This window comes from Phacochoerus africanus, chromosome 1 (assembly GCF_016906955.1).
Source record: "Phacochoerus africanus isolate WHEZ1 chromosome 1, ROS_Pafr_v1, whole genome shotgun sequence".
Lineage (NCBI taxonomy): Eukaryota > Metazoa > Chordata > Mammalia > Artiodactyla > Suidae > Phacochoerus > Phacochoerus africanus.
This window is the reverse complement of record NC_062544.1, coordinates 272309893-272320565: the sequence shown is the minus strand read 5'-3', so window position 1 is coordinate 272320565 and position 10673 is coordinate 272309893. Positions and strand designations below refer to the sequence as shown.

The 10673-nt window shown below is 40.2% G+C and overlaps 1 pseudogene; it reads right to left on the bottom strand.

Moving 5' to 3' along the window:
- Nucleotides 1-1278: 1278 nt before the first annotated feature.
- LOC125111396 (60S ribosomal protein L32-like) overlaps nucleotides 1279-10673 on the bottom strand; it is a 40436-nt pseudogene continuing 31041 nt past the window's right edge.

Below are 10673 nucleotides of genomic sequence, written 5' to 3'. Positions count from 1 at the left end.
TCTTTTGTAAAACAACCAATGATGCTCATATATTTAGACATATTTGCATATATATTTCTATTTAAGATTACATGGTCAGGGATTATATGGAAGGTTAGGCTTCTGTGAGGAGTGAAGAGAAAGAAGATAGGTAGCTAAAGAAAATTATCGTTTCTTGATAGCACAGAGGGCTAAGGATCTAGCATTGTCACTGCAGCAGCTTGGATTGCTGTTGTGCCACAAATTCAATCCCTGGCTAGGGTACTTCCTTGTGCCACAGGCATGGCCTAAAAAAAAAAAAGAAGGAAAGCTATCATTTTTGCATTTACAAAGGACAAATACTAGGCACTGTTGAGGATATTTAAAATTACATGATATTGACTCTGAATAAAATTCCCAATGAGAAACTTAAAAAAAATTAAAGTCTAACAAATGAAACATTTTGGAAGATATAGACTTTATGATATTTGCAAAAGCATATATATCATTATATGTATGTGTGTGTATATATATATATATGCATATAAGTTTTGTTCATATGTATTTATAGTCTCACATTTTGGGAGGAAGATGTTATATAAACCATAAAATGAGCAATAGATTTTAAAAAACTTTTTTAAAAAAGTAACACCTATAATACCCTAAATAGTGCATATGAATGTACATTTTTGGTTTTATTTTTAATTTCTGATGGAATAATAAAAATAAGGGATTTACTTTTGGTATTCGAAGACACTCTTTCAGACAGATGAAATAAATTTTTTCTTCTTACATTTATGTAGCAATTGTTCAGGTCATGCTCTTTTACTTCCTACGTTTGGAAAATCCTTTATTGAAAATTAGAATAGGACCATAGAATGCTTTTCAAGGAATATGAAGAAAGAGAGCAAGGAATTTCCTAGGGCACAAGTGTCCTGCCAGCATCAGCCTCAAAAGATCTTCGGAAAAGAAACCAGGGATGTTGTTTTGCTGTCCGTCCACTAAGTATCTTAGGTATATGAGAGCTCATCAGCGTTTCACCTCAGAGAGGTTTTACCATTTACATCTGGGGATTCTCAAATCCATATTCCAATTTTGGAAATATATTCATTTATTATTATTACTATTTTTAAGTTTCATGGTTTTATTCACACAGATACAATGTGCACACGAGCCCACTATTCATTTCAACTCGGGGTCTAAGCCGCATCTGCCACAACTTGTGGCAACACTGGATCTTTAACTCACTGAAGCCAGGGATCAAACCAGCATCCTCATGGGTGGATGCTTAACCTGCTGAGCCACAACAGAAACTCCTGGCTATTCATTTTCTTCGCTGCGCAGCCTGGCCTTGGGATTGGTGACCCTGAGGGCCAGCTGGGCTGCTCTCTCCACAATGGCTTTGCGGTTCTTGGAAGAAACGTTGAGAGCAATCGCAGCACAGTAAGATTTGTCGCACATCAGCAGCACTTCAAGCTCCTTTACATGGTGTACCAGAAACTTCCAGAAGGCACTGGGCAGCACGTGCTTTGTTTTCTTGTTGCTCCCATAACCTATGTTGGGCATCAAGATCTGGCCCTTGAACCTTCTACACTCCCTGTTTTCAATGCCTCTGGGTTTCCTCCAGGTCTGTTAATTTTGACATATGTCTGCCTGGTGCCATATGAACTTCTTGGTCCTCTTTTTGATGATCTTGGGCTTCACAAGGGGTTTGAGAGTGGCTGTGATGCCAGGCGGGAGATGGCTGCCACCTCCACAGGTGGAGCTGAGGAAGAGAATGGAAATACTTTTAACTCAAGTTTTGGAACAAGGTGTGGGATAGAGAATTTCTCTTTCTGGTCGTTTGGTATCACATCAAAATCTCATCAAACCTCCTTGAGGTGGTGTGATATGATTGTAGAGTCCCTCCTCCTCACCTCCAGCTGCCCAACGTAGTAATGAAAAATGCGAGCATTGATAACAGTTTTCTTTGATGCCATGAATTTTACACTCAGCAGCACCAAATTTCAAAGAAGCACATATTGCCAATTTCAACTATTGCAGAATAATCTACAGGAGAAACCACATAAGTCTTCAGAAGCAGAATTCAAATATCAATAACCATCTCTGGAGCAGGTGACCTGAAGCCAATTTTGAAAAGGACATTAAAATATTTAAACAGTTGAAATATACCAAATTCGCTCCTAGGATAAATCCAAATCCAAATTACAATAAGATGCCATCAGTATTCTTCTACGAGTTTGGCATTGAAAAATACATCTTGCCAAAGGTTTGGAAAAACAAGAGCTCTCATGGTTTGCTGGTGGGAATATAAATTTTTTCTAACTCTTTTGGAAAGTAGTTGGCAATATCCATAAAAATTTAAAGTATGCAGAATCTTCAACCCCAGATTCACTCTTCTGGGTTTTTCTATAGATAAACTCTCATATGTCTGTACCAGGATGTTCACTGCAACATTTTTTTGGAAGTAGCAATATCTTGGAAACATTTTGGATGCCTACCAGTAGGGGCCTGGTTAAATAAATTATGGTATATCCATAAAATAGAATATATCATGTCATTTGTAGAATATGGTAGATCTAAAGAATATGGTGTCAATATAGAAATACCTCCAAAATATTTCAAAGGAGAAAAATCAACATGTGTATGGTGTGCTGTATTTGTGAAAAAAGTAAAACATGTATGCACACCATATACACATTGTATATAAACATGTATACATAAGTAATTGTGTGTGTGTGTGTGTGTGTGTGTGTGATTGTATACAGGCATATCTCAGAGACGTTTTGGGTTTGGTTCCAGACCACTGCAATAAAGCAAATATAGCAATAAAGTGAGTCATACAATTTTTTGTTTGTTTGTTTCTTAGTGCATATAAAACTTATGTTTGGAGTTCCCGTTGTGGCGCAGCAGAAACGAATCTGACTAGGAACCATGAGACAAAGACAAAAACAAAATGAAACAAAACAAAGCATTTATGTTTACCCTGTAGTCTATTAAAGTGTGCAACAGCATTATGTCTAAGAAAACAACGTGCATACCTTAAAAAATACTTCATTGCTGAAAAATACTAACCATCGTCTGAGTCTTCAGCGAGTTATGTGGTAACATCAAAGATCACTGGCCACAGATCACCATAACATAGATAATAATACTGAACAAGCTTGAAACATTGTGAGAATTCCCAAACGTGACGCAGACACAAAGAGAGAAAATGTTAGAAAAGTGGCACTGATAGACAATCTTCAATTGTAAATAACGCAATACCCATAAAGCACAATAAATAAAAGCATGATAAAACGAAGTATGCTTGTATACACAGAATAACATGCATGCATAGAATATCTCAGTATGCACAGAATAACATGCATGCATAGAATAGGCATGCATAGAATATCTCAGTATCTCTCTGCACCTCTCTCTCTAAATTGCTACTAGAGTTTATCCCAGGGGAGGAAAAGTGAGAAACCGGAGGAACTGGATGAATTTATACATTCCTTTTTCTTCTTCTTTTTGTTTCTTGTTAGGTCCGCACCCTTGACATATGGAGGTTCCCAGGCTAGGGGTCAAATCAGAGCTATAGCTGCTGGCTTAGGCCACAGCCACAGCAACCCCAGATCTGAGCTGTGTCTGCAACCTACACCACAGCTCATGGCCATTTGGGATCCTTAACCCACTGAACAAGGCCAGGAATGGAAACTGCATCCTCATGGCTGCTCGTCAGATTCGTTTCTCTTGAGCCACAATGGGAACTCCTGTACATTCCTTCTTTATAATATTAGAATTTTTTTTAAAAGGCAAGCATTTATTCAGCACTTGGTATATTCCAGATTTTGTTCTATTCACTTTATCGTTGAGGAAACTGAATCCCAGTAAAGAAATATGATTGCTTCCACAGTTGGTAGGTAATAGAACCAATGTTTGAACCCAGGCAGTCTAATTTCAGAACCCATGCTCTAACCTAAATGTGTGCATATGGTCTCTTTCCACAAATTAAAAAAAAAAAAGTTAAAAACAACCTCACTGAGATAGAAATTTCAAAATAGTGGAGCCAAGAAAGAGGTATAATTTCACTGGTGTATACTTAGTTGGGAAATGGTTTCTTTTCGATTATGGTGCTGGAATGCCCCTGGTAAATCATTCTCAGTCTTGGACAGATTGTAAGAGTCACTTAGAAAAATCTTGAAATTATGTAAATGCTGTTGATGGACTATGTCATGTCCATCTGTGTATGTGTCTCTCCTGTGGTTGTAAGTAGGAGACTTTGGGTACCATGGTCGCAAGAACTGAAAGGATTAGATGTATGTCGTGTCTCTGGAGTTTGTGTCTGCTTGACCTGGTGTGAATGAAACTATGGTCAAAGACGATTCCAACAGTTCGTGGTTTCATTTCTTCCTGATCAAACTTTAAGTGGTTTTCTTTCTTCCCGATCAGATACTCTTTTTACATAGAGCAGGGAAGTTAAGGCAGGATCATAAGACAGAAAATATTACCAGCTGGAAGGAACCAGAGGTCTCAGGGCCAAAAGTCCAATTTTAAAGCTTGGCTGATAATATGATTTTGGACAAGTCACTTAAATTTTCTGAGTCACAGTTTCACATCTGTAAAAGAAAAATGCTAATGTCTACCACAGAGGTTGTTTCAAAGACAAATGAAATAATATGTCAAAATAACTAGCTCATTACCTAACAAGTTAAAGTGTTGAGCTCAGGTGTCACCATTGTGGCACAATGGGATCCACGGGATCTCTGCAGTGCCAGGATGCAGGTTCCATCCGCAGCCTTGCATGGCACTGCGGGTTAAAGAAACCAGCGTGGCTGCAGCTGCAGTGTAGGTTGCAACCGCGTCTGGGATCTGATCCTTGGCCCTGGAACTCCATATGCCATGGGACAGCCAAAAAAAAGAAAAAAAAAGTGTTGAGCTCAATACCTAGTGCATAGTTATTACTCAAAATATATGAGCTGAATCTGAATTTGAGTTTCTTGTGAACAGGTACTCAATTCACAGTTGTTGCTTGCATGTATGGGTCAATGACTGACTGACTGTGATTAACGTAGTTGTCTAGGGGAGTTCCCATAGTGGCGCAGTGGAAATGAATCCGACTAGGAACCATGAGGTTGCGGGTTCGATCCCTGGCCTTGCTCAGTGGGTTAAGGATCCGGTGTTGCCGTGAGCTGTGGTGTAGGTCACAGATGAGGCTCTGATCTGGCGTTGCTATGACTGTGGCGTAGGCCAGCGGCTATAGCTCTGATTAGACTCCTAGCCTGGGAATGCTGTGGGTATGGCCCTAAAAAGACAAAAACAGACTCTCTCTCTCTCTCTATACATATATATGGTCATCTATACATAATGCAACACCTCTACGTTGACTCTTCTAATGATGGAAAAATGAGCCAGACCAAATAAAGATCCAGACTGTGAATATTTGTCACTCCTGTGTGAAAATCAGAGAGTTAACAGTTTTTAGGTGCAGCAGGATGTTTTGAAAGTGTTTTGACTCCAGGTATAGTATATAGTTTAGAACAATCTTCTCAATGAATATCACAGTACAGGTTTTCGGTGTCATAGAATCTTCCCCCAATGCAGTGATTCATTTGTGAGTTTACTACTATTATTACATTGTGCTCAAAAGAGCTCAAGTGTTCCAAAGCTTTTGCTTCTGGCTCTCATTACTAATTAGTCCCATCAATGGTAACTGAGACTTAGAGAGTTAGAGAGGGGAAAGACCAGGAAGACTCCAGGTGTTGGGAACACACTCAAGGCAACTCCTGAATGTGATTTCCTCTCTTAACCTCATCTTGTGATTGCATCACCTTTGGCTGAAACCACATCCTGAAACATGACTGTACCTCTTTGTCCTGGTTCAAGAATGTTTGTCCTACAAGGCGAGATTTTTGTGACCCTTCCAAGGAAGGATAATTAAGTCAAGCCCTGATAATAAGACAAAGTGACTCCAGGGAGAAATGCCTAGTGTCTGTGCCTTTGCTCTGTTGGGTTTAGGGTGAAAAAAACTGAACATCAAAAGCCTTAAGCACAATAATTTGTGCTTTTAAAGTCTGGAAGTGCCGCATAAATATATGAACCCTCTTAAAAAGAAAGAGCGTAGTTGATAAAGTCCCCTTGGAAATTTGCTAATGAATTAAGCACTGTTCCTCCTGCAAAACAATTTTAAGTAAACAATTATATAATACTTATTACATTAAAAAAAGAGAATCTTAATTTAACACTGTTTTTTTTTTTTTCCCATTAACCTGTATGCAGATAGTGAAAATGACATAGGATATCGACAGCCCTGGACATGAGTCTGAAAATACTTGGCACATAGATGTCAGGGACCAATTCCTGTTTGAAAGGTGATACTGTTCTTATTTGTAACTTGAAATTATCAACCTGCTGCTCTTTGTGTAGCCATGACATCATGCTATATCCTTTCCATCCCCACAAACAAGTTTTAACCAATATATTGAGTACCAGTGGTCACTGGCTCATGGATCCGTAAGTTGAGTTCAAAAGAAATCAGAATAGAAGACAATACAGGAGTTCCCATTGTGGCGCAGTGGAAATGAATCCTACTAGTAACTATGAGGTTGCAGGTTTGATCCCTGGCCTCGCTCACTGGACTAAGGATCCCGAGTTGCTGTGAACTGTGGTGTAGGTCGAAGATTTGGCTCAGATCCAGCATTGCTGTGGCTGTGGCATAGGCTGGTGGCTGTAGCTCTGATTCGACCCCTAGCCTGGGAACCTCCATATGCTGCGAGTGTGGCCCTAAAAAGCAAAAAAAAAAAAAGACAATACATATTTATAAAAGATTTTTTCCCTCCATTTACAAATGGAATATTCATTTTCCCCAGCCTTTCTGCCTTCTTCTTTCACCTTTTTCTATCTTACACCCAACCATTAAAAAAATATTTTGAAGATACTTTCTCCTATAAGTGTATGGATGGAAACCAGGATTCTTGGTTTCAAACAAAAGAATTTGACTCTAGTTTACTTAGGTTTTTTAAAAAAGAATTTAATAGAACTGTATGGAGTACCAGGCTCTTGCAAGAATTTGGGAAGCAAAGTCCAGCTTAGACCTTGGCAGAGGAAAGACTGATTCTCTGGCTGGGAGCAGGCAGACCACCTGCCCCTTAGGCTTCCATGTTGGGAGGTGGGACCTCTGCCAGCCCCCTTTCTAGGGGTTTCCTCCAAGTGAGCAAAACATTTCATGCCAGTGTCCTGTAGCTTCTAAATTAAAAAAAATTTTAAGCTTCAAAATTTCCCCCCACATGGATTGTTTTATTTTATTTTATTTTACTTTACTTTATTTTTGCTGTTTTTTAAGGGCTGCACCCACGGCATATGGAGGTTCCCAGGCCAGGGGTAGAATCGGAGCTGTAGCTGCTGGCCTACACCTATTTTATTTTTTAAATTTAATCTTACTGGAGTACAGTTGACTTAAAATATTGTATTAGTTTCAGGTATACAGCAAAGTGAATCAGTCATACATATAAATATTTACATTTTTCCCCCATATAGGTTAATATAAACTATTGAGTAGATTTTCCTGCACTCTGCAGTAGGTTCCAAATGTAGATTTAGAACTGGCATGGCCAATGTGACTGTCTGCCTAGATGGTCTTAGAGCCACCTACACCCTCTACTTCTCAGTGGTGCATTAAGCCTGAAAGCAGCAGATTTGGTGTCTGGCAAGGGCCGACCTCCTGGTTTGCAGATAGCCACATTCTTACTATATACATACGTGGTAGAGAGAGAGCAAATTTGCTTGTGTTTCTTCTAATAAAGGCACTAAAATCACTCATGCAGGTTCATTCTCATGGCCTAGCCACCTCTTAAAGGCCTTACCTTCCAAGATGATCACACTGGGCATTAGGGCTTCAACAAATGAATTTGTGGGAGACACAAACTTGAATGTCTCTCTAGCACCTTGGATCTGAAATATAGATGTAGCTTAATAATAATTTGTTGAATGATTGCTTGAATGACTAAGCTTGTCCTTCCTTTCATTACCTCCCCTCCTTCCCTCCCTCCCTCCCTCCCTCCCTCCCTCCCTCCCTCCCTCCCTTCCTTCCTTCCTTCCTTCCTTCCTTCCTTCCTTCCTTCCTTCCTTCCTTCCTTCTTTCTTACGTCTTTTTAGGGCTGCACCTGAGGCATGTGGAGGTTCCAAGGTTAGGGGCTGAATAGGAACTGTAGCTGCTGGCCTACACCACAGCCATAGCAATGGAGGATTGGGGCCGCATCTGCAACCTACACCATAGCTCACAGCAATGCCAGATCCTTAACCCACTGAGTGAGGCCAGGGATTGATCCTGCATCCTCATAGGTGCTAGTCAGATTCATTTCTGCTCAGTGACAATGGGAACTCCTCTTCCTTCCTTCCTCTTGCTGTACCTGGAGCATATGGAAGTTCCTGGGCTGGGGGGTTGAATCAGAGCTGCAGCTGCCAGCCTACACCACAGCCACAGCAAAGTAGATCTGAGCCGCATCTGTGACCTATGCCACAGCTGGCGGGCAACACCAGATCCTTAACCCACTGTGTGAATTCAGTGATTGAACCTGCATCCTCAAGGACACTATTTTGGGTTCTTAACCCACTCAACCACAACAGGAACCCCAGCTTGTGTTTCTTTTGGATTCGCTCCCAGATTATCTGGGAGGTTTGCAAACTTTTTCACTCTGCTCTGAACTCTCACTAAGGTTCTGTGAGGGTGCCCTCCTTGGATCCTCTGTGTTTCAATTTATTAGACAATGTGGCTCATTCATAAATTACATATTTGTATTTTAAAGACCTTGGTTATGTTGAGTTCTTCTCCATCCATGAAAACTTGGTATATTGGGGCCCTCTTCTTCCTAATCCATCTAGGCTGACATTCACCCCAACTTATTTATTAATTTTTATTTTCAAATTTTATTTATTTTTGAAAAATTTATTTAAAAATTAAAGTATAGTTGATTTATTTTTTATTTTTATTTTTAAATTTAAAAAATTAAAGTATAGTTGATTGACAGTGTTAGGTTAATTTCTGCTATACAGCATAGTGAGCCAGTCATACATACATATATATGTAAATATATATTCTTTTTCTCGTACTATCTTCCATCATGTTCTATCCCAAGAGATTAGATATAGTTCCGTGTACTGTACAGCAGGACTTCATTGCTTATCCACTCTAAATGTAATAGTTTACTTCCATTAACCCCAAACTCCCAGTGCATCCCACCCCCTCCCCCTTGGCAACCACCAATCTGTTCTCTGTGTCTGTGAGTCTGTTTCTGTTTTGCAGATAGGTTCATTTTAGATTCCACATATAAGTGATATCATATGGTATTTCTCTTTCTCTTTCTGACTTATTTCACTCAGTGTGGGCATCTCTAGTTGCACTCTAGTGACTGTTTTAAGTGTGACTGAGGAGATTATTTCCATATAAGCAGCATTTAGCAAGGTTTACTCGGTTACTGGGAAGATGAGTTTGTTCAGCATTTGCATGTGGATCCTTTAGGCTGGTTTAGGTACTTTCCTTGGTGAAGATCCTGTTATGGTTGGAAAATTTTCTGTTATCAATTAATTTTTATACAGTATGTGGAAGACCTTCATGAAGAACCACTTAAAAATGTATTATTAATTGTAGGATGTGCTATTGTCAATAGTGGCCTCATGTTCCCCATTCTGGTGAAAGGTTAATTAATGTTGAGTCATGGGGAGATTTGAATGGCTCTGGCGTGCTAGCTGATGGCATTAAGGATCTTAGGTGAGATCATATTTCAACCAGAGAGATTCTTCTCCCAATTGTAAGTAATCTTTAGTGTTTCAGTTGTCTTGAACTGTGTTTATCCACTTAGCTAAATTTTTTTTATGGGGGGGAAACCTCAAGATAACATGGGATACTCTGCCAATATTTAAAAATTTTTTTTTCCCTATTGGGGTGTGCGTGTAATATCAGAGCTCTTTAAGGCTATACTTACAATGGGATCTTAAGTGTGTGTGATGATTGTCAAAAGGCAGCAAGGGTGACTTCCATCTACGGGTTGTCTGGATTGCTCTGTTTGTGCTGAACTTTTCCACTTTCGTGAGTTTAGAAAAACTGCAGGCCTGTGAAATCATTTAACGTTTTTTGACCATTTAAAGCAAATGCATTTCGGCATTTATAGACTACTTTTCTGGGTGCCCTTTTCCCCTTTCTTTACGGCCATAAGCTGAAATGACCAGCCTGGCTGGGTGCCCATATTCCCAACCGGCCCCTCCTCTTTGCCTGTCCCTTCCTCTCTTATGGCTGCAGCCACCTATCCAGGAGATGCAGGTGGATCTGGGCTCCAGACGCTTGAGATCACTTTGAGAGTGTCCACTTGTCCTAGGGCTGGGAAATTACCCAGGTCTTGGCCTTTCAATGCTGAAGTGAAGAAAGTCCTGTGCAAACCAGGATGGCTGATTGCCATACTTTTACAATTGTCAGGGGATATTTAAGAATTCCTAATTCAATAGCCTCAGTGACTGGACATTAAGACTGTGATTCTGGAGTTCCCGACGTGGCGCAGTGGTTAACGAATCCAACTAGGAACCATGAGGTTGCGGGTTTGATCCCTGGCCTTGCTGAGTGGGTTAAGGATCCGGCATTGACGTGGGCTGTGGTGTAGGTTGCAGACATGGCTCAGATCCCATGTTGCTGTGGCTCTGGCGTAGGCAGGCGACTACTGCTCCGATTCGACCCCTAGCCTGGG